Here is a 21,139-nt window from a genome sequence, read left to right on the forward strand (position 1 = left end):
GATCCTTTTTTTTTTTTTTTTTTTTTTTGAGATGGACTGTTGCTCTATCACCCAGGCTGGAGTGCAGTGGTGCGATCTCAACCCACTACAACCTCTTCCTCCCAGGTTCAAGTGATTCTCCTGCCTCAGCCTCACAAGTAGCTGGGGCTACAGGTGTGCGCCACCATGCCCGGCTAATTTTTGTATTTTTAGTAGAGATGGGGTTTTGCCACGTTGGCCAGGCTGGTCTCGAACTCCCGACCTCAGGTCATCCATCAGCCTTGGCCTCCCACAGTGCTGGGATTACAGGCATGAGCCACTATGCCCGGCCAAATGATTTTTTCATCTATAAAATGGAGTTGGGATAGATAAAGAATATGAACTTTAGCCTAAAAATTAAGTGATTTTAAGATGCAGAGATTGAGGGAAATAATACAATGACAGAGATGTTTATCCACCAGAAGACAGAGTCATATAGAATACTTTAATGGCATGACTGTGTAGTGTTGTCACTATATATATATTGCTAACAAACAAGTTACAATGGTTTTGCAAACTCTGGCCATGGGGACAGGGTGTCATCACTTATTCCACAGAAAAAGAAACTGGTTTGCAGGCAGCATGTTATCCAGTACTGTGATCACACAGCAGAGAGCAATGAGACGATATGGGGTGGGAGGGTGCAATAATACCACCATTCCCTGACTCTCTGGAATGTATTTGCTTTTATCTGATTATGCATATAATCCATTAACATTAATGATATAAAAATTTTGAGCATAGACATATCTCTAGTAGAAACAGGATTTGAAACTAGCATCTCAAATCTCAGGTTTATCTCTTCCTCTGCTTCGCAGAAATTGGCAATTGTTGATCTTCGTCACCAGCCATGACAGTGCTGTTTAAAGCACAGATTCCCTTGCCCCACCTGGAAATCCACATTTTGACAAGTTCCCCAGGTGGATTCTTGTCCATACTAAATTGATGGTCACTGGGACTAACCCAGAATAAATCAGTGGTAATAGGAGGTGTGTGCTTTCTGTGATAAAATTAACAAATTAAAATGAGTCTTAAAGATAAGGCTTTAAGTGTAGATGCACAATATATAAATTTACATATCTATACAAGGTTGTGAGGGGAAGGGAACCAATATTAATTAATTACCTACTATGGTATATAGAAATCCTGACCCAATTATATATTAATCAGTCTTCCAAATAATCCTATATGAGTTATGCATGGAAAAAGTCAGGCTTAGAGAGAAACTCTTCTAAAGTCACAAGTCTGGAAAGTGGCCCAGCTAGGTTGTGAAACTAGATTTATCTGACCCCAGTCTCCTCATTCCATTGTACTAAGCTCATATGCACGTGAAAACGCGCAGACACGCACATGTCATACAATAGCCATATGGTAAAAGGCAATGGAATTATATTACTGTTAGAAACTTTCTGCGTCAACAGAAATGTAGTTTTAAAAGGACTCATTCTATTAAGGGATATTCTTTAATTTGCATGCTGACAACAGAATACAGTGTATGACTACTATCAAAACCACATTTAACAGCCTGAATTTTCATCATCAGAAATGTGTTTTGGGACTTGCCGGGGACAAATTTAAGAGTGATTCTTGATTTGTGTAAATTTGAGTGGTTTAATATGTGTAAATTAAGTCACTTAATATTCATCATACACGTCATATTACCTTAAAAAGGAAAACACCAACAACGTAACTTTGCACTTGTCAATCCACCAGTCTTCCTAAGCTCATCCCTCACCTTCCACGGTCTCACGTGCCTGGCTCCCTCCATCAGGAACCCCCTTCCTCTGGCTTCTGGAGTTGCATTCTTCCATGGTTCTTCCTTACTATCTTGCCAGACTTCTATCTACCTCCCTAGATCTTCCTTTCTTTTCTCAAAAGGCTCCATCCTCAACCATTTTTCCCCTATATTATCTCTCAAAAATCTCTTTTCCCGTCTCTTGACTTTTTCTTGTAAACCAAAGACTCCCAAACGAGCCCTGGCCTTCCTGTGGAGCGCAAAGCCTCCTTCTGCCTGGGAGACAGCATGCTTCAACACTGCAAACACAGCACCTCTAAAATGCAGCTCCTTACTTCCTTCTGAGTTTCCTCCATGGGTACCACTGCTCTGGAAATCACAGTGTCAGCTTTAGCTGTTCCTTCACTGAGACATCAGATTCTGTCAGTTCTTCCCTTTGCATCTGTTCCTTTCCCACTTCATTGTTATCATCCATTTCAGGCCTCTCCTGCCCCTCTTTTTCCTTGGTGGGTTGTGGTAGCTTAAATGGCTTTCTGGCCTCTAGTTTCTGCCCTGCCTCTCCTCCCGATCTCCCCCCAAGCTACTCACAAGAGCCTGGTCCTGAAGCACAGCCACAACACTCCCCTGTTCAAGTACCTTTAATGACACCTATTGGTTAATGCATTCACAATTCCTAGTTGGCATTCAAGACTCTATCATCTGGCACCGAATGTTCTCCAGTTTTGATGCCTGTATATAGACCAGTTCTAACTCAATTGGACTTGCTGCTTTTCCCTGAATATGCTCCAAGTTTCTCCATCTCCTACTAGTCCTCCTATCTCAAATGCCTCCTCCCCATCTCTTTTATTGAAATGCCACATCATTCAAGGACTTGCTTAGATGCTTTTTCTCAAGAGTCTCTTGACTGCTAGGGATAAAAGGGACCCCTTCCTCCTCAAATTGCCAAAATATCTTCTTTTTGCATTTATCACATGGTTATTTCTGCATATCTTCTTTCCTCAACAGAGTCTGAGAGTAAAGAGACCAGATTTTTGTGGCAGCTGAATTCTCCATTCTCTCTAGCATAGTCATACTTGTAGTAGATTGCTGTACAACATTCATAGAACACCTTAAAGTTTACAAAGCACGTTCACATTCAACATCTCATTCGTTTTATTTGGGGATTAAGTTATTACAGGTAGCATTCAAGTTTTGCGATTTGATTTCTGTGGCTTATTGCAATTCTTAGAGGTATCTAATTTTCTACTTTATAAATTAAACAAACATATTTCTTAAATTACTTTACTTTTGAATACCCACAGTCTTCTGTGGCCTACAAAGCTAAAAGAAGAGAACATTTCAAACCAAACAAAGCCCCCTTGCCAAACTGCTTTTTCTTGGATTATGAGTTAAACGTACAAATGAAAAGGCCTCTGTAAGCAGGTAACAAGAATGACAAAATCAAACTTTTAAAGAGAAGTGTGAAATTCCTTTCTGAAGATATTAAGACTTCTTAAATGACTTTCCTATACATCCATTTGGAATTCTACGTATGGGTCAATCTCCAACATCCATGGAGCTGACATTCCAGCATATTAACAATAGAAAATTGCTAACAGTTGAACAACAAATTCTTTGCTAAGAGACTGGAAATGACTAATATGATTGTAAAAACAAATCTGTCTGGTCTTGAGTACCCAAGTGCCTTGTAGAAGCTCAATAAACATTTGTTGATGAAAAATAAATGAACGAATTCAGAGAAGGCCTTACTATCATTTATAAATTGAGGGCATAAGTTTTAATAGATGGGTGGAAGTATAGATTTAAGTGGAGAAAAAAAGAAAAATTGAATTTAGAGGTAGGAATTTTGGTGTGTCTATGACCCCACTCTGCAACTGCTGGAGAAGCAGGGGAAGGAGGTGGGGGTGAATGGCAAGCACCATCCATCCTACTGTGCCTCTCTGGAATCAGGCTGCAAGCTCCTCCAGGATGGGCACTCTGCAGTCCTGGCAAAGAGCTGTGCCCCCAGAAGGGACTTCATACATGTAGTATGAGACACAAAGCTCTCCATGACCTGTCTCTATTTTCACATTTCAATCCTTTACGCCTATTCTTCCTCACCTCATAGGGCTATCGTAAGGGGTAAATAAAAAATACTGTGCTTAAAGCCCTTCACACACTGGCTAGTGTACACATGCACGCAAATGCTCGACAAATGGTAGTTGTTACTGTCACCATCTGGGACCTTGTTTATGGCTCCAAGGTAGAGCTTAGTGTGCTGGGCCGTCAATATTTGTCTGCGACAGCTGCAAGTGTCCCGGGAATGGTCTCTTCACATTTGTATACTCGGTGCCTAGCAGAGCGCTCACCTCACAGAGGGCCCTGAAGCTGGCTACGTGACTGAGCAACGAAGATCCAAGGTCCAGTCCTGCCTTGACCCCAACCCACTGGGTAACCCTGAAGAGTCATTTAAACTCTCCGGGCCTCAGCAATGTCAGTGCATCCTTCCATCCTAGGGAAACTAGAGATCTGTGAAGAGACATGTAAAAGACCCCACGACAATTGCTGACAGAACTGGAACAAGAAACCAGCTGTCCTAAAGCCTTGATCTCCTAGGTCCCCTTCATCATGGGGGCTTCACACATCCGGTCTCCCAGTAACATATCACTTGAATGTCATGGTCACTTTGTAACCCCAAAACTTGGTGGATTGCGTCTTGAATCACATACCCTTTGGGAGTCCCTCAGAAAGACCATTTCCTATCTCATGTAGACTATGGAGAGACGCGACTTTAGTTACCTCAGTTAGAACAGACCAGCTTTAACAGAGTGAGATTCCTGTGCTTTGGAAGAAATCACTTGGAAATCCTTGGTTCTGAGTCCTCCATTTCTTCCACATCAAGATCTAAAAAGAAAAAAAAAAGTGCAGTGTCCCATGACTAGCTGCTAGGATTTCATGTTTTAGCAACAATAATAACTGCAATTAGCACATATCGAACACATAAGTCAACACCCACAAAGTGGTTGACATATGTGGTTTCATGTTGTCTTCATAACAACCTTCAGATATAGGGAACATTCCCCCATTTTACAGCTATAGAAACGGAGACTCTAATGGGCCACGGAACCTGTTCAAGGTCACACAGCTGGTTTATGTGACAATTAGAACTCAAATCCAGATTGAATTGATTCCAAAGCCTGGGCTATTAACCAGTAAGTCAGGGCTTTAAAAACTTTTCAGACAGTGACCCACTGTTTTAAAAATTTACATGATATTAACTGAAAACCAAAAACCTCATAAAACAATGCTTACCCTTACTATGTGCAATGCACGTTATTTTTTCTCTTCTTCTCTGTATTGTACTATATATTCTATATCTTTAAGAAGATTTCCAGTAGCAACCCACTAAACTGATCCCACAATCTTCGAATGGGTCCCCCACTCTTGAAAAACGCTACACTTAGATATAGCGCCTCACTAGCTGCTTCTCTGAAACCAGGACAAAACTCTTTCACATTTTTTAACCATGAGAATCTGACCAAGTAGTTGAGCTTCACAGAAGAAGTCTTTAACCTTTAAAATATGTATAAGGCACCATAACACATATCACCTATAATTGATGCTTAGAAGGGATACTCAATTAGGGCCAATGTCCAGAATGGAATTAGGCACTTACCTACCGCAGTGCAGGAGTTATAAAGTGGAACCGCGGACAGCCTAAAATCTCAGGTGATTTATGATGTACCCTATAAAAAAGTGGCTAATGGCGGGCGGTTGTGTTGTATGTTGTACCAACAGAGCAGACCTTACTACTGCAGAAGTAGGCGGCTGAGACTGCAAACCCCTGGGGGGCAGGGCCCTGCCTTTGCACTTCCCGTTCAATTCCAGGGGCTTGGTGTTGCATCAAGGAAATTACCAAATTCCCGTAGGTTCAGGCTAGGGTCCGATTCCCAATCCAGGAGACGGGAGGTGTGACTGTCAAAACAGTGCCCGAGCCCGCTGGACTCAAGCCCACCACGTCCCCAGCCCCAGGAGGGCATTCCTCCTCGGCCCCCGCCCTCTAGCACAGCCGCGCAGTTGGGCCACGAGATGCCGCGCAACCTGCCCGCACTCTCCAGCCGAACCCACCCCGCCCCGCCCCGCTCCGGGCGCGGGCCCCGGAGTCGGGGCACCTGCGGGCGCTTCCTCCCCGCGGGCAGCTCGGTTCTGCTGCGTTTGCAGAGCTCAACCCTTGCGAGGGTTTCCCCAGCCCGGCTTCCCGGCTCCCTCCAGAAGCGAGGAGCGATCGGGCTGGCGGCGCCCCGGGCGCCGCGCCCGCAGGCCGCGCCTCGCCCCGTCCCGCCCCCGGCCCTGCGAAGACCCTGCGAGGGGCACTTACGGGGCTCGGCTCCTCCGCCGCCGGCGCGTTTCCCCGGGGGTCCATGGTGCTTCCGGACCCGTGAGTCCGGCCGTGGCGCTGCACAGCACCGCCCAGAAAATGGACGCCGGCGGCTCGGCTCTGCCGGCCCGGCCCGCCCCCGGCGCGGGGCAGAGGACGCAGCCCGTCCGGGAGGAGGTCGGCCCGACCCGCAGCCCCGCGGGCCCGCGGCTAGGGGAACTGCGGCGCCGAGGACCAGGCCTCAGGAGGGCGGCGGCGGGACCCCCGAGGGTCCCGCAAGGCCCCATGCCCGACCCAGTGGCCAGCCGGGGCCCCCCACCAAGGAGGCAGCGGCCTCAGCCTCCTAGGGGAGGACACAATTCAGAACCTGCCGAAGGACAACGCAGTTAGGACTCTGGGCCACAGAGCCTAGTGACTGTCAGAACAAGGCCTCGGGCCGCAAAAGGGTCCGTGGGCTCCTGTTCCAGACTCTGCACACAGGATTCGCAAAGTCGCTGTTTCAATTGCATCAAATTCTCAGGAATAAGGAGTCACCTGTATTTTTCCATGGCCGTCAAGAGAGGCCTAGATTGATTTTTCCCAACGTGGCACAGAAACTATTTCACGCAAAAGACCCAGTCCTCTTCTTTAAATGAAGGGCCCTGGCCGCTGGCATCTTTCTTCCAAGATCCAGGGGCTGCTCATTGAAAAAGTATTCAGAGAGGGCCTGCCACAAGCTGGCCATGTGGAGCTAATGCACGAATAATGGACAGGTGTTTTTTTTTTTTTTTTTTTAAATCGTCCATGTTCCCTGTGTTTTGATAGTAGAGTCTTATTATTAAATTTTCTTAAAAAAATTCAAGGCCACAGCTTAAAAAGATTAAAAAGTCAATTCTTTACGTTTTCAGCCAGGAATCTACAGTACTTGAAATTCTGCATCCCAGTTCCTGACCATGTTTTAAGAATGTGATCACTTGATGAATAGACTCCAATATGAAATATAAAGCCAACAAAACATTTTAAATAATGAGGGAAAAATATATTGACTCAAAGTCAAATTAAAGAATCATGTTATTTAAAAATGAAGAGTTTTGAAGGCCGATAGTTTGGGCAATATGCGTACACATGTATATTAGCATTTCCCAACCTCCTCAAAGCCAAGCATCCTTTATTCTTCCTCCATGCGCCATGTGTTCAGAAAGATCTACTCAATTAAATTGCATTTATTAAGTAATGATTCATCTTCCCACTTAAAAAAAACAAAAACCTGCAATGTTTTTGTATATGCAATTACCAATCAGAGCTTCCTCAAAACCTGAGCTAACCTGTTGTTAATAGTGGATTCCAACCTAAAAAATCTGTGGTCTATTAATAATTGCATGTTTGTATGTTTCCACTGAAGCTTTTGGAAACTCTGAAAATTACACAAAGACCTCCAAGAAAACTGAGGCAAATGGATAAGGAACCAGGGTTGGGAAGTGCTAGTATGCGGTATTGCTCTCTGTGTTTCCCTGTGACTGGAAGGTGGGAGGTGGTAGGGCAAGGCAATTCCGCTTTGGATTCAGCCTGCCTGGGTTTAAAGCCCAGCTTTGTTGCTTACAAGGCTAACACTTTAGGCAAGTTAGCTCAACTCCCGTGGCTTCTTCATCTATAAAATGGGACTAATTTTAATATTAGTGCCTACCTTGTAGGGCTTTTTAAGAACTAAATGAGATAATACATGTGAAGCATTTTCAAGAGTACTTGGTATTATGTAAGCGCGCTATGATTGTAGGCTGTTGTAGGCTGCTGTTGGTACTGGAAGTTAAGTATTCAGAGTTCTAAGTTCTTACCATCCAAGCAGTGAGAATCATAGCTACTGTGTGTAAAACAACCTTTATACCCTAGAAATTTTCCATGGGTAATCTGCCAGGGTCACATGGGGGGTGACATAAAGGGATTGAAACACAGGTCTGACTCCACATCCACTTTTTTGTATTGTTAACATGTTCCAGGTGGTACCTTGACCAGACTCTGTCAACAGCTTGTTAAGGGTAAAACCGGCTCTGGGTTTCCTAAGAGGCTTAGCAAGTGAATGGGTCTTTACATCCACTTGGGAATTCACAAACAGTGGCATTTCTTTCTTATTAGAGCCAAATGTTTCTCCAGAAGTGGCTAGATTTCCCCAAATTGTTATTAATAACTAAATATCACAGCAACAGTTTTAAACAACACAGTCTAAAAATTACATAATCAACCCGTCCTTCAAAATTTTCCATCCTTCCTCATAACCAGTCACAGATTCTCTCTCTTAATCATTCTTCTGAGTATGGGGAACTATCTGGAAATTTCCAGGAAGGGCCCAAGTTGTCATAATTATTTTCTTTTCTGTAAAAGTTTATCATTTTCAAGACCACTAAACATGATGTGTTTCCTCTATCTTTATAATACTTCTCATTTTAATACATTTGCAAAAAAAAAAAAGCAAGACTTTCAAGATTATCTCCTCTCTTAAATTTCCACCAGTTCTTCACCATTCCCACAACATGGTTCCTGATCCTTTTCCAGGGGCGTTTTCTAGAAGGCTTTCCTAACTCATTCATTTAATCTCCACACAGGTTTCCGTTATCCTACAACTGCCTGCTTGCACCTTCTGACTAGGACTCTTGGCCAATTTAACACTTACTAACGTCTTCTCTTTAAGGTTTCAATATTATATTAAAAGACTAAAGTATCTTTTTTAAACCCACTTGCTGTCTTTGTTTCCTACTATTGGTTAGGAATCTGTTAACTCATTCCAACTCTCACACTAGCAGCACTCTGTTAATTTAATTCATGGTTTTACTTTTTTTCCTCTTTCCCTCAACCTGGGTTCTCACCAAATTCTATAACTTGGCCTCCCCTAATTTGGCTGCTTATCTCTTTCTCTTCAAGCACTTTAAGGAAGTCTCTTTGCAAATCATTTTTTCTCATCTCTACTACATTCTTGAAAGGCTACTTGTTGTGTGTGATGTATGTGTTTGGTAGTAAATCTACCAAAGCCCTTGAAGAGGCAATGTTTAGAATAGGGGTGTCAACTTCCCATGCCTGTGGGAGCCAGGCAGATAAATGTGTGAAACTGCTTATGGGAAGTGTCATGAATTTTGGCCTGCAGGAGGATTCAAGTCCCACCTAAATGGGGTTGGGAGGTGGGGAGTGGGGATGGTGGCTACCCAACCCCAGACCAATTGTTGCCAGGTGGAAATGCCGGATCTGCAGCACTTCCTAAGGGAGCCTAAATCAGGATTTTTATATAAAAGCCATGAAATGTTGACTACTTAAAAAAAAAAAGGAATATAAATCTGATCAAGGCTGTAGATGTAACTCCCAATTTACAGGAAATCTCTGAGATAGAGAAACACATAAAACAGCACCAACGGAGGTAATCACCAAATTTCAGATAGGAGGAAACTACAGTTTCTTCAACAAAATTTTTACAGCAATAGCAAGGAAAAAAAGAGAGGAGAGAAACCTATAAATTAAATTTAATAGTGTCAATTGCACTGTATGGACTTTATTTGGATTTGAGCCTTGAACAAATAAATTGGTTTTTTAAAAGATGACCTCTCATTTTTCGAATGCTATTATGTTTTGATGTTATTAAAGAATTACTGTTCTTTGTTTGTGTGGTCTAGTACTGTGGTTACTTCTCTTTTTTAGTAATCCACATTTTAAAAATATATTTTAAAAGTAATCTACATTTCTAAAACTTTTTATTCCGAAATATTTCAAACTTATAGAAGTGTTACAAGAACAGTGCAAAAAAAAAAAACAAAAAAACAGGAGATTTACATGAAACAAGATTGGCTGGCAGCTGATAATTGTCAAAACTAACTGAGGGCTCATTAAACTAGCCTCTACTACACATGTTTAAGATTTTCATAAAGTTTTAAAAGGTTATGTTAATAAAAGTCTTTTTTTAAAATGATATAAAATGCTTCTGCTAGGATGTTAAGCAGACAAGAAGATACATAGTTTGTCTACAAAATACTATCTCAACTATTAAAAAATGCAGCATGCATAGATAAAAGGCCAAAATGTTCAGCACTCCAAATAACCTCACAGTAGGGATATACTACTTTTATAATTTGAAAAAAAAAAAGGTAATATCATTTTAAAACCAAGAAACAAAAATATTGGCGACTCATTCAACTAAAAACATTGTTAGACGTGAAACAAACACACAGGTGGACTGAATCTGGCCAATAGGTCCCCAGTTTACAGGTTTCCAATGAGAAAATGGGCCTGCAAAACCCATTAGGTCCCTTGGGCCACATCTGGCCTGATACCTGTTTTTGTGTGGCCTACAAGCTAAGAATAGTTTATACATTTTTTTAATTATTGGGAAAAAATCAAAAGGAGAATATAAACATAGCTCGTTTTATTGCACTCCATTTTATTGGGTTTGTAGACACTGCGTCTTTTTTTACAGGTTGAAGGTTTCTGGCAACCCTGCATCAAGCAAGTCTGACTGGTGCCATTTTCCTAATAGCATGTGCTCACTTTGTGTCTCAGTGTCACATTTTAGTAATTCTCACAATATTTCAAACTTTTCCATTATCATTATATGTGTTATAGTGATCTGTGATCAGTGATCTTTGATGTTACTATTGTAATTGCTTTGGGGTGCCATGAACCACACCATAAGATGGCGAACTTTATTGATAAATGTTTATGTTCTGACTGTTCCACTGACTGGCCATTCCCTACCTCTCTTCCTCTCCTTGGACCTCCATATTTCCTCATCTACAAAAATACTGAAATTAGGCCAATTAACCCTACAATGGCCTCTAAGTGTTCAAGTGAAAGGAAGAATTGCGCATTTCTCACTTTAAATCAAAAGTTAGAAATGATTAAGCTTCATGAGGAAGGTATGTTGAAAGTCAAGACAGGCCAAAAGCTAGCTCTCTTGTGCTAAGCATTTAGCCAAGTTGTAAGGAAAATCTCTTGAAGGAAATTAAAAGGGATACTCCAATGAACACGGAAATGATAAGAAAGACTTATTGCTGATCTGGAGAAAGATTGAGTGGTCAGGATAGAGGATCAAACGAGCCACAACATTCCCTTTAGCCTAAGCCTAATCCAGAGTGAGGCCCTAACTCTCCTCAATTCTAGGAAGACTAGGAGAGGTAAGGAAGCTGCAGAAGAAAAATGTGGAGCAAGCAGAGGTTGGTTCATGAAGTTTAAAAAAGAAGCTGTCTCCATAACATAAAAGTGCAAAGTGAAGTAAGTGCTGATGTGGAAGCTACAGCAAGTTATCCAGAAGATCTAGCTAAGACAATTGATGAAGGTGGCTACATTAAACAACAGATTTCCTATGTAGACAAAACAGCCTTCTGTTGGAAGAAGATGTCACCTAGGACTTTCATAAATAGAGAGGAGAAATCAATGCCTGGCTTCAAAACTTCAATTAGGGGCTTATGAAGCTGGTGACTTTAAGTTGAAGCCAGTGCTCATTGACCATTATGAAAATCCTAGGACCTTTAAGAATTATGCTGAATCTACTCTGCCTGTACTCTATTAATGGCACAACAGTGACTAGATGACAGCAGATCTAGTTTAGTGAATATTTTAAGCCCACTGTTGAGACCTACTGCTCAGAGAAAAGATTTCTTTCAAAATATTACTGCTCATTGACAATATACCTGGTCACCCAAGAACTGTGATGGACATGTACAAGGAGATAAATGTTGTTTTCATGCCTGCTAACACAACATCCATTCTGTAGTCCTGATCAAAGAATAATTTTGACTTTCAAGTCTTATTAAAAATATATTTCATAAGGCAATAACTGCCATAGACAGTGATTGCTCTGATGGATCTGGGCAAAGCAAATTGAAAACCTTTGGGAAAGGATTCACCATTCTAGATGCCATTAAGAACATTCATGATTAATGGAAGGAGGTCAAAATATCAGGAGTTTGGAAGACATTGGTTCCAACCCTCATGGATGACTTTGAGAGATTCAAGACTTCAGTGGAGGAAGTAACTGCAGATGTGGTGGAAATAGCAAAAGAACTAGAAGTGGAGCCTAAAGATGGGACTGAATTTCTGCAATCTTATTATAAAACTTGATCAGATGAGGAGTTGCTTCTTATGGATGAGCAAAGAAACTGGTTTCTTGAGGTGGAATCTATTCCAGGTGAAGACACTGTGAACCTTGTTGAAATGACAACAAAGGATATATAATATCACATAAATTTAGTTGATGAAGCAAGGACAAAGTTTGAGAAGACTGACTCTACTTTTGAAAGAAATTTCTACTGTGGGTAAAATGCTATCAAATAGTGCCACATACTAAAGAGAAATCTTTTGTGAAAGTCAATAAATGCAGCAAACTTCACTGTTGTTTTATTTTAAGAAATTGCCACCCCAACCTTCAGCAACACAACACTGATTAGTCAGCAGCCTTCAACATCCAGGCAAGACCCTCCACCCGCAGAAAGATTATGACTTGCTGAAGGCTCAGATATCAGTAGCATATTTTAGCAACAAATTATTTTTAAACTAAGGTATGTACATTTTTTTAAGCATAATGGTATTACACACTTAATAGACTACAGTATAATGCAAACACAACTTTTTTTTTTTTTTTTTTTTTGAGACGGAGTCTTTCTCTGTCCCCCAGGCTGGAGTGCAATGGCGCGATCTCGGCTCACTGCAAGCTCCGCCTCCCGGGTTCACGCCATTCTCCTGCCTCAGCCTCCCGAGTAGCTGGGACTACAGGCGCCCGCCAACACGCCTGGCTAATTTTTTTTTTGTATTTTTAGTAGAGACGGGGTTTCACTGTGTTAGCCAGGATGGTCTCGATCTCCTGACCTCGTGATCTGCCCGCCTCGGCCTCCCAAAGTGCTGGGATTACAGGCTTGAGCCACCGCACCCGGCCTGCAAACACGACTTTTATATGCACCGGGAAACTAAAAAGTTTGTGTAGCTTGCTTTATTGCAACATTCACTTTATTGAAGTAGCCTGGAACTGAACCTGTGACATCTGAGGTATGCCTGTATTTCATGATGTGAAAATTATATGAAATGCAGATTTCAGAGTTTATAAGTGAAGTTTCGAGACACAGTCACATTTATTCATTTCTGTACCTGTGATAGTATATCACTATTACTACACTTAACATTATATATTATTGTATTTTGAATTTCATCAATACAAAATTTATGAAAATTTGCTTTGTCACTTGTTATATAAATACCTATGAAGTATCTTCAGTTTTGTCTTGACCCACTGTTAAATTAAGTGTATAGAAGGCCATTGATTTAGACTGGCTCCTGCGCTAAGCCCCAAGAGACCAAACCAAAATGGAGTCACTCACGCTAAAGTTCCACATCACTAAACTGAAATGAAGTTGTTTATCTGACTTGAGAAATTAGGAGAGAGATAATAGGCCAATTTTAGCCAGAATGATAAAGCAGTCCCCTCTGCTTTAACCTTTATAAGGAAAATTACCTGCAGTAACCTGATGTTAACCAATCTGCTTTTTGTATTATGTTATTTCCTTATTCCTGCCTAAGCTACCTTCTAAAAACCAATTGTTCTGCCATGCCCAACAGAATACCTTCCTATTTGTTATAGATAGTGTGCTGCCTGATTCACGAATTGCTAATAAAAACCAAGTAGATCTTTAAACTCAATTTGTGGAAAATTTGTTTTTTCATGCCATAAAGCCTAAAGTATTTGCTGTCTGACTCTTTACAGAAAAAGTTTGTCAGCCCCTGGTTTAGAACTGGGCTTCCCCTGTGACCTCAAGGCAGCTTTAGTAGAAAGAGCACTGGTCTAGGAGTCATGCATGGTTTCATTCCACCACTTAACTCTCCAAGAGACCTTGAGAAGTCCCATCTTCTCTGGGCCACGGTTCCCGCAAAGATAGAGTAAAAAGAGTCTAAAATCAATAAGGCAACAGAAACATGTAGTTCAGATTCCCATAAGAGCTTAGCAGGAAGTACAGGGATGATGCAGTGCTAAATGCTGGTATGCCAGCCAGGTGTGGTTCTCCTGGAGACCAAGCGATTCAAACAATCAGAATATCCTTTGAGGATGGCTCCACAGGCACTCAGACTCGGGGCTGGATAAGCTGGTGAAGGAAGGAAGAGGAAGGCTCTGGGGGCTCCCAAAGCAAACTAGCATGCCTGCAGTGGGCAACCTGACTTTGGGGAAAATAATTTCTAAAATCTGCAGTGTACAGCAGGTATTTTGGGTAGGTCTTCAGTCTGATTTGTAGATGACCAAAAGCACTTGATCACACAGCATGAATAAAAAGTCTGCTTATTTCATTTAATGTTTAATTCAGATCTAGTATAGTGATGGGGAGGAGGGTGGTAGTGGGTAGTGGGGAGTGGTGTTAAGGGGGCCCTCTGGCATCCTCAGCATGTAGAATAGGAGACTTGGATAGAAATGGAAAGTTCAGGCTGGGCGCAGTGGCTCACGCCTGTAATCCCAGCACTTTGGGAGGCCGAGGCGGGCGGATCACGAGGTCAACAGATTGAGACCATCCTGGCCAACATGGTGAAACCCCGTCTGTACAAAAAAAAATAAATACAAAAATTAGATGGGCGTGGTGGTGCATGCCTGTAGTCCCAGCTACTCAGGGGGCTGAGGCAGGAGAATCGCTTGAACCCAGGAGGCGGAGGTTGCAGTGACCCGAGATTGCGTCACTGCACTCCAGCCTGGCGACAGAACGAGACTCCGTTTCAAAAAAAAAAAAAAGAAAAGAAAGAAAGAAAAAAGAAATGGAAAGTTCATATGACTCTGTAGTAAATAAATCACCTTTAAGGACATCAATCTGTAGGCTCTTCACAATAGGCAACGTGGGGCAATTAAGTAGCAAGGCCAACATTATGAGCGAAGCCAGAGAGTACATCATAGCACCCAGTCTGTATGCTCTTATGGGAATCTGAACTACATGTTTCTGTTGCCTTATTGATTTTAGACTCTTTTTACTCTATCTTTGCGGGAACCGTGGCCCAGAGAAGATGGGACTTCTCCAGGTCTCTTGGAGAGTTAAGTGGTGGAATGAAACCATGCATGACTCCTAGACCAGTGCTCTTTCTACTAAAGCTGCCTTGAGGTCACAGGGGAAGCCCAGTTCTAAACCAGGGCCTGCAACCTGCATTTAAGGTCTCTCCTGAGCCTTCTTTTTCTAGTTGCAACCCCTTCCCACTTTCTCCCTGGTACCTTGTTCCGCCAGCTCCATGGCGCAGCAGAGCGGCATCTCCTTTTGTCCCCTGGCTGCCTCCTGACTGCTTCCTTTGTTCCGTCTTTCTTATCTTCTGCATCCTCACCCTGCCCCCGTGCTGCCCTCTCTATCTACAGCCAGCTCCCCATTTTGCTTACCAGATGACCACCCCATTCTCTTCCGCATTGTTTCCCCAGTACCCTGAGTACTTCAGAGAATCTTTCCATGGTGTAGTTCCTTCCTTTCCCTGCTCCAGGTTCCTCTCTTCCCTTCCTCAGTTCAAGAAACAAGAGAAAAGGAAAAAAAAAAAATGACAAGGGCACTGCCCTTCTGGGATTTAACCACACTCTCAGCTGGTGGCTTTTGTTTTCTGGCTTCACTGGCTTGTAAGGCCCTCGGGGCAGGGACTCTACGTCATGCTCAGCACTGGGGAAGGTCGGCAGGACTGTTAGGCCTTAATTAGAGCAAGGTCTCAGACAGGGTGGGAGATTTTAGCAAGCAAGAGGAAAAGAAATTTCAAAATATCCATTTGGCAGCAATGACCACAGAGTAAGGAAGAGGATTGTTTTATTGTAGAAAGCATATAATGAAAGCCTCCACTGCTTTTCATGAGCACAGAAAGAATATTTACACTGGCAATTTTCAAACCAAACAGCACCAGAAAACAAACTCCCTCCACAGGCCAAACATAGGGAGTGTTCAGTCTTGAACCCTGAGCAGGAATTGCTGCAGAGGCAAGGAGAACATTAAGGGGGAAAAATGCAAAATGAGTTATGAGATCAAAACCAATTTTCTGGCCAATGAGACATTTAGGCTAAGGCAGTGGCATGCTGGGATCACCTAATAAAGACAATTGATTTTGCAACTGGTCTCTGATTTACCTGCTGCCCAGAAAGCCTTCTGCAGAACAGCCAGCATGGAGACCCCTCACTGTCAACCAGGGAAGGTAAAAAAGCAAAAATATCTTGCCTACATCACAAATTCAAATTTTTGCATTTGAGGGCTTCTCAACTTAACATCTGCTCATGAATGCAAAAGTCGCAGCCGTTATTGAGGTCACCTGGCAATGCAGGCGGACCAGCTTGGAGAAGGGCAGCCAGACATACGGTGGCTTATTAGGAGCCAAGACATCTCGGGAAGGTGGTGAGGTCAAGACACAAAGTCCAAGTGAAGAAATGTCCTTGTCATCAGCTGAAATGCCCAAAACTGAGGGATGGCCTCCAGCGAACAGTATAAAAGGCCATTAAGAGAACAGCACACCATTTATTTCTTCCTGGAACAGGGAGGATACACAATTGTGCTTGCCCATACAATGATCTACCCTTGTGTGGGAACCTGGACTGCAGTTTCATAAGGGGACTATGTCATATTTCATTCTGCTTGGCTTATAGCAGTGTCTGGCACATAGCAGATGCTCAACAAATGCTCAAAGAAGTAAACTGAATTGTTGCAGTCCCCTTCCTCACTAATGGGCAGAGAGCCCCTTTATCACCAGCCCCCTTCCCCACTTTACTACAAAGGAACCGAACAAGCTTGTCTTCATGTTGTGGAATGTTTCAGGGCCTCTCAAAACCAAATGAAGTACAACATGCCAGCCAGGCTGCCTCTACTGTGATAAGCAAAGTCTGCTAAGCAATGAATCAATTTTAGAAGGTGCTTCTGAAATGTTTAGAAGGCTCAAAAGAGCCTTATAGTTTCTAACTCGCATAGCAAACTTCTCCCTTTGTTCCCTGACCTTTGTCAACAGAATAACCTGAAAAGCATGAAAGAGTTCTGGTTCTTAAGAAGAATTTTTTAAAGAATGACTTGCTCTAATGGAGGAAAAAAAAACCTCACTAGTTCTTTAGAAAGCCACCAACAGGCAAAGATGTGTGCAGAGCTGAAGCGTTTTAGCAAAACCTGAAAAAAACTTCACTCTGGTGGGAGGCATTTTAGGACTAAGACAATCTACTGGCCAGATGAGATGAGACAAACCCTTCCACCATTTTGCCTTTGAAAAAAAATTCAATGACTATCTCAATGTTTTGCCATTGGTTTAAATTCCGGAATTCTTATGAAAAATAAAGCAAGAGGCTTCTCAGAAATTTCTCTACTCTGAGAGGTCTTTCTTCTGTGCATTTCTTGGGTTGACACTGAATCTGTGCCAGAATTTCATCACCACCTAGCACTGCAACGTACTGTACCTTCTGAAGCAGTTTCAGGGTCGTGATTGGGTCAAAGGCAATGACCCCATGAGTACCAGACTCTGGGAGTTTGACTGGCTAAAACCAGTCACAGGGACCTGGGCCATCCTCTTACTGTAGGGGAAGCTTACCTAAGTTAAGCCTCAGCCCTTGTAGCTGTCAGACCTGGCTCTGAGATAGCAACATTTACAAAAGAAAGGAAAGTTTGAAGGCTGAGCATGAGCACTCCTCTCCTGGTAATGCCCCACGTCAGATCTTCACCTGACTAGATCCTTCTCAGCACACAGATCAGCACTTAAATGCCACATCCTCAGAACATTCTGATCAACCATTCTTAAGTGGCTCTCCGCCCTAGAACCACACAACCCTCACTTTTTATTTTATTTTTTTAATTTTAATTTTTTTTTAGAGAAAGAGTCTTGCTTTTTGCCCATGCTGGAGTGCAGTAGTATGATTCTAGCTCACTGCAACCTCGAACTCCTGGGCTCAAGTAATACTCCTACCTCAGCCTCCCGAATAGCTAGGACTACAGGTGCACACCAGCCACCATGTCCATTTAATTTTTAAAATTTTTTGTGGAGATGGGATCTTGCTATGTTGCCCAGGCTGGTCTCAAACTCCTGGTCTCAAGCAATCCTCCTGTCTTGGCTTCCCAAAGTGTTGGGGTTACAGGCATGAGCCACTGTGCCTGGCCCACTTTCATTTTTAAATTTTTAATTTTCCTCTGTGCACTTGCCTTCTTTATTTACATCTATATTTTTGCTTATTCCCCTCCCTGCAAGCACCCTCCCATTCTCTGGAATATGCCTGGCATATAGTAGATGCTCAATAAATGTGTTGACTGTTTATTTACCAAGAGAGCTGTTAAGAACAGCATTTTCCCTGGAAAGGAGCTGTTAGAATGAACCACATGGTACCAGGAACTCAAAGACTTAGCATGACTTAGTACTAAAGAGAAAGTGCTAGATCTCTATCCAGATTCTTCTCATATAACAGTAAAGAGGCTCTAAGTCATAGTCCGATTACCAGTCCATCTCCGGGGGATCCATGGAAATGGATGAGGTAGATCAATACCACTCTAGTATTATGGCAAGAGATGCAATCTTGGTATTATAGTATTATAAATATCATAGTATTTTAGATTATAAATCATTCCAACAGAAAACCACATATTTGCCCATTTTGTTTTGGTGAGAACAGTGCAATTGTTTGCACAGTCTTCCTGTCGCACCTTCTCTGGCCTGCCCAGTAAAAATACCGGAGCAAAAAAGTGTAAATGGGTTCAGCATAGCTTTTCAAACAATGAGATGGGGTAAGTGCCATCCTCTACAATCATCAAGAAGCACTTTCAGCTAATCTTGGAAATTCAATAATAATTGTAAATGGGTAAGTTTAGGAAAGCTTTGTGCCTTATCAAGATTGCTGTGAAATATGAAGGCAAAATATTAAGGTGAAACACAACGAAGTAATATATAGTAATTATTATTCTATTCACTGGTTTATTTATTAGAATGACGATGATACGATACACTTCCCAACAATCTTATTTGACTTTCTAGATCCTTGAATGGGGTTTAAAATTCTTTTAGGCAAGACTAAGAGCAACATCAGTGAATAATGCCACAAAAAAAACCCCATTAAGTATGAAAATCTACAAGATGACGCAACCATGCTTGAGTTACAAACAAAAGAATCGACATTCTATAAAGAAGAAATACACTGTTGAATCTATCAGGCATTCATTTTAATGGTAAAACAATTGCATTGCATCCATCTAATCTTGTAATTAAGATTCAAATAGGTGCAAAATGATTACTTTGTACTGGCCTATCAAAATAGAAGACATTGTAGTTATAAGCTTTCTGACTAGCAGTAGTGTTTTAATTATAAATGCCTGGCTCATTATTTGCTCAAGAGCAAATGACAATTAGCTTGATCCTATTGCAACTGTTAATGCTGTTGGTACTAAAAAAAATTGGCAATATTGAATCAGGTTTCTGATATTTCCCTTCAGTTTACAGTCTTCTGACTGATACTATATTCAAAATGTACTTAGTCATTTAAAGTCACAGGCAAGAAAGAAAATGGCTCCCAACAGCCAAAAAAAAAAAAAAAAAAAAAAAAAGGTGTTGCAGGAAGGGTATTTCATGGCAAGCCCGTAGAACAAAATCAGTATGAGATGAATCACGTTCTAAAATAATTGAACCAGAGAAAGACTCCAAGCAAAATATTTTAGTTGGCCACAAAACAACATGACAACAACCACCACCACCCTTCAGCCCATTAGAGTGGTTCAATTCTACGATAGTGCTATGGAACAGAATATTAGTTAAACTGCTAGAATAAAGCAGCCATTTACACAGATGGTTTTGAATCTCAATGTTCTTCACATCGAAGCAAACCTCGGGGAGGTTTCAGGTTTAGCACCATCTTCCTAACACACCTACAGAGATATTTCCACAAAGGTTCAGGGTGCACTTGTCATTGGAGGGGTAGGCTTGGGTTTGGGTCCTTGTCTACCGACAGCACTGAGGTTACCAACGGAGGGATCAGGGAAGGCAAGAGTACAAGCATTTTCTGATTCTCAGAATTTCTGAAATACCTTTTGTTTCAGTGGTGCTGGTGAACTTGTGATAATGAAACTACACCTCTGTACACAAACCTTGACCTGCATTCTGGAGCATACTGCAAAGAAAACCTTAATTTTGAAAGTACTGAGCACAAAGGAGGGAGAGAAAAGCTGTCACTGTGCAAGCTTTCTCTATATGTTTAGAAACATGGCTTAATTTTTAAGGCTTGAAGACCGCATTAAAAACCATCTAAAACCAGTTCAGATTCTATATGAGAGGAAAAAGAACTGTAAATTTTTCATTAAACATTTGTTTCCTTTTTAAAGACATTCTTTTGCATATCTGTTATTGCATGTTTAAATACGATTTGGTTACCAAGGAAACAGGTTCTGGCCCAGTGTTAAATTTGAAACTAAAATATATTTGAGAAGTTAAGCTCAAAAGAAAGAGCTCATGAAATTATTTTGAAAAGTGCCAGAACCACAGCTATATGGTCTGCAATGAACCATTCTAGGGGCTCGGTTTCATTTAGTGAAGCTCTATTTCTTTTAAGAGGGCCATCTATATTTAATATTTCCCTCTTTAAAAATTGTAACTCCTCATCCCCCCAAATTATATACATAATATAATGTATTCTTGTATATTACCTAAAATTAATTTTGGAAGCATATCAGTTTTTATTTTCATCTTTCATATAACACGTTTAAAGACCGCTTCTTAAAATTTAAATATTTTTAATGTTTCTTATTAAGCTTGTTTACGCTCTTTGAAATCATCTCCAGAAACCCATTTATTTTTAGTTTCAAGCTGAAATGGAGCTGAATCATCAATCTTTTCAAAAAATTCTTTTGTTGTCTAATGGCACCACACCTATCATATATATGATTTTTTTAAAAAAATCTCCCTTTTATGGCAGAATCATTTAATAAGTTTGTAAAAGCTACACATTTATATACCATCTGAATAGCAGAGCCTGTCCAATTAAAAACCCTCCCCCAAAAGATTACAACTGTCTTATTTAATTTCTGTTTTTTTAAAAGTCATATTCCAATGCATCTAATGTTCTTGCTGCATGCCTCAAAAAAAACTATAAA

At 41.5% G+C, this 21,139-nt stretch overlaps 1 protein-coding gene across 22 annotated transcripts in view; it reads right to left on the reverse strand.

Annotated features, from left to right (window-relative positions):
* Positions 1-21,139, reverse strand: part of ZBTB38 (zinc finger and BTB domain containing 38) — a 166,967-nt gene that overhangs the window by 68,986 nt on the left and 76,842 nt on the right. For 10 of the 22 annotated variants that reach the window (XM_063610671.1, XM_055295219.2, XM_055295222.2 and 7 more), the window contains one exon: positions 4,532-4,636. The gene's annotated coding sequence lies outside the window, so the exon portion shown is untranslated. Of the gene's footprint in view, positions 1-4,531; positions 4,637-5,408; positions 6,020-6,110; positions 6,296-6,644; positions 13,971-14,370; positions 14,635-15,450; positions 21,128-21,139 lie in introns of those variants that run through there. The other 12 variants (XR_010113902.1, XR_010113898.1, XR_010113900.1 and 9 more) reach the window with 8 other exon arrangements.

Source organism: Symphalangus syndactylus, chromosome 10, assembly GCF_028878055.3.
Source record: "Symphalangus syndactylus isolate Jambi chromosome 10, NHGRI_mSymSyn1-v2.1_pri, whole genome shotgun sequence".
NCBI lineage: Eukaryota > Metazoa > Chordata > Mammalia > Primates > Hylobatidae > Symphalangus > Symphalangus syndactylus.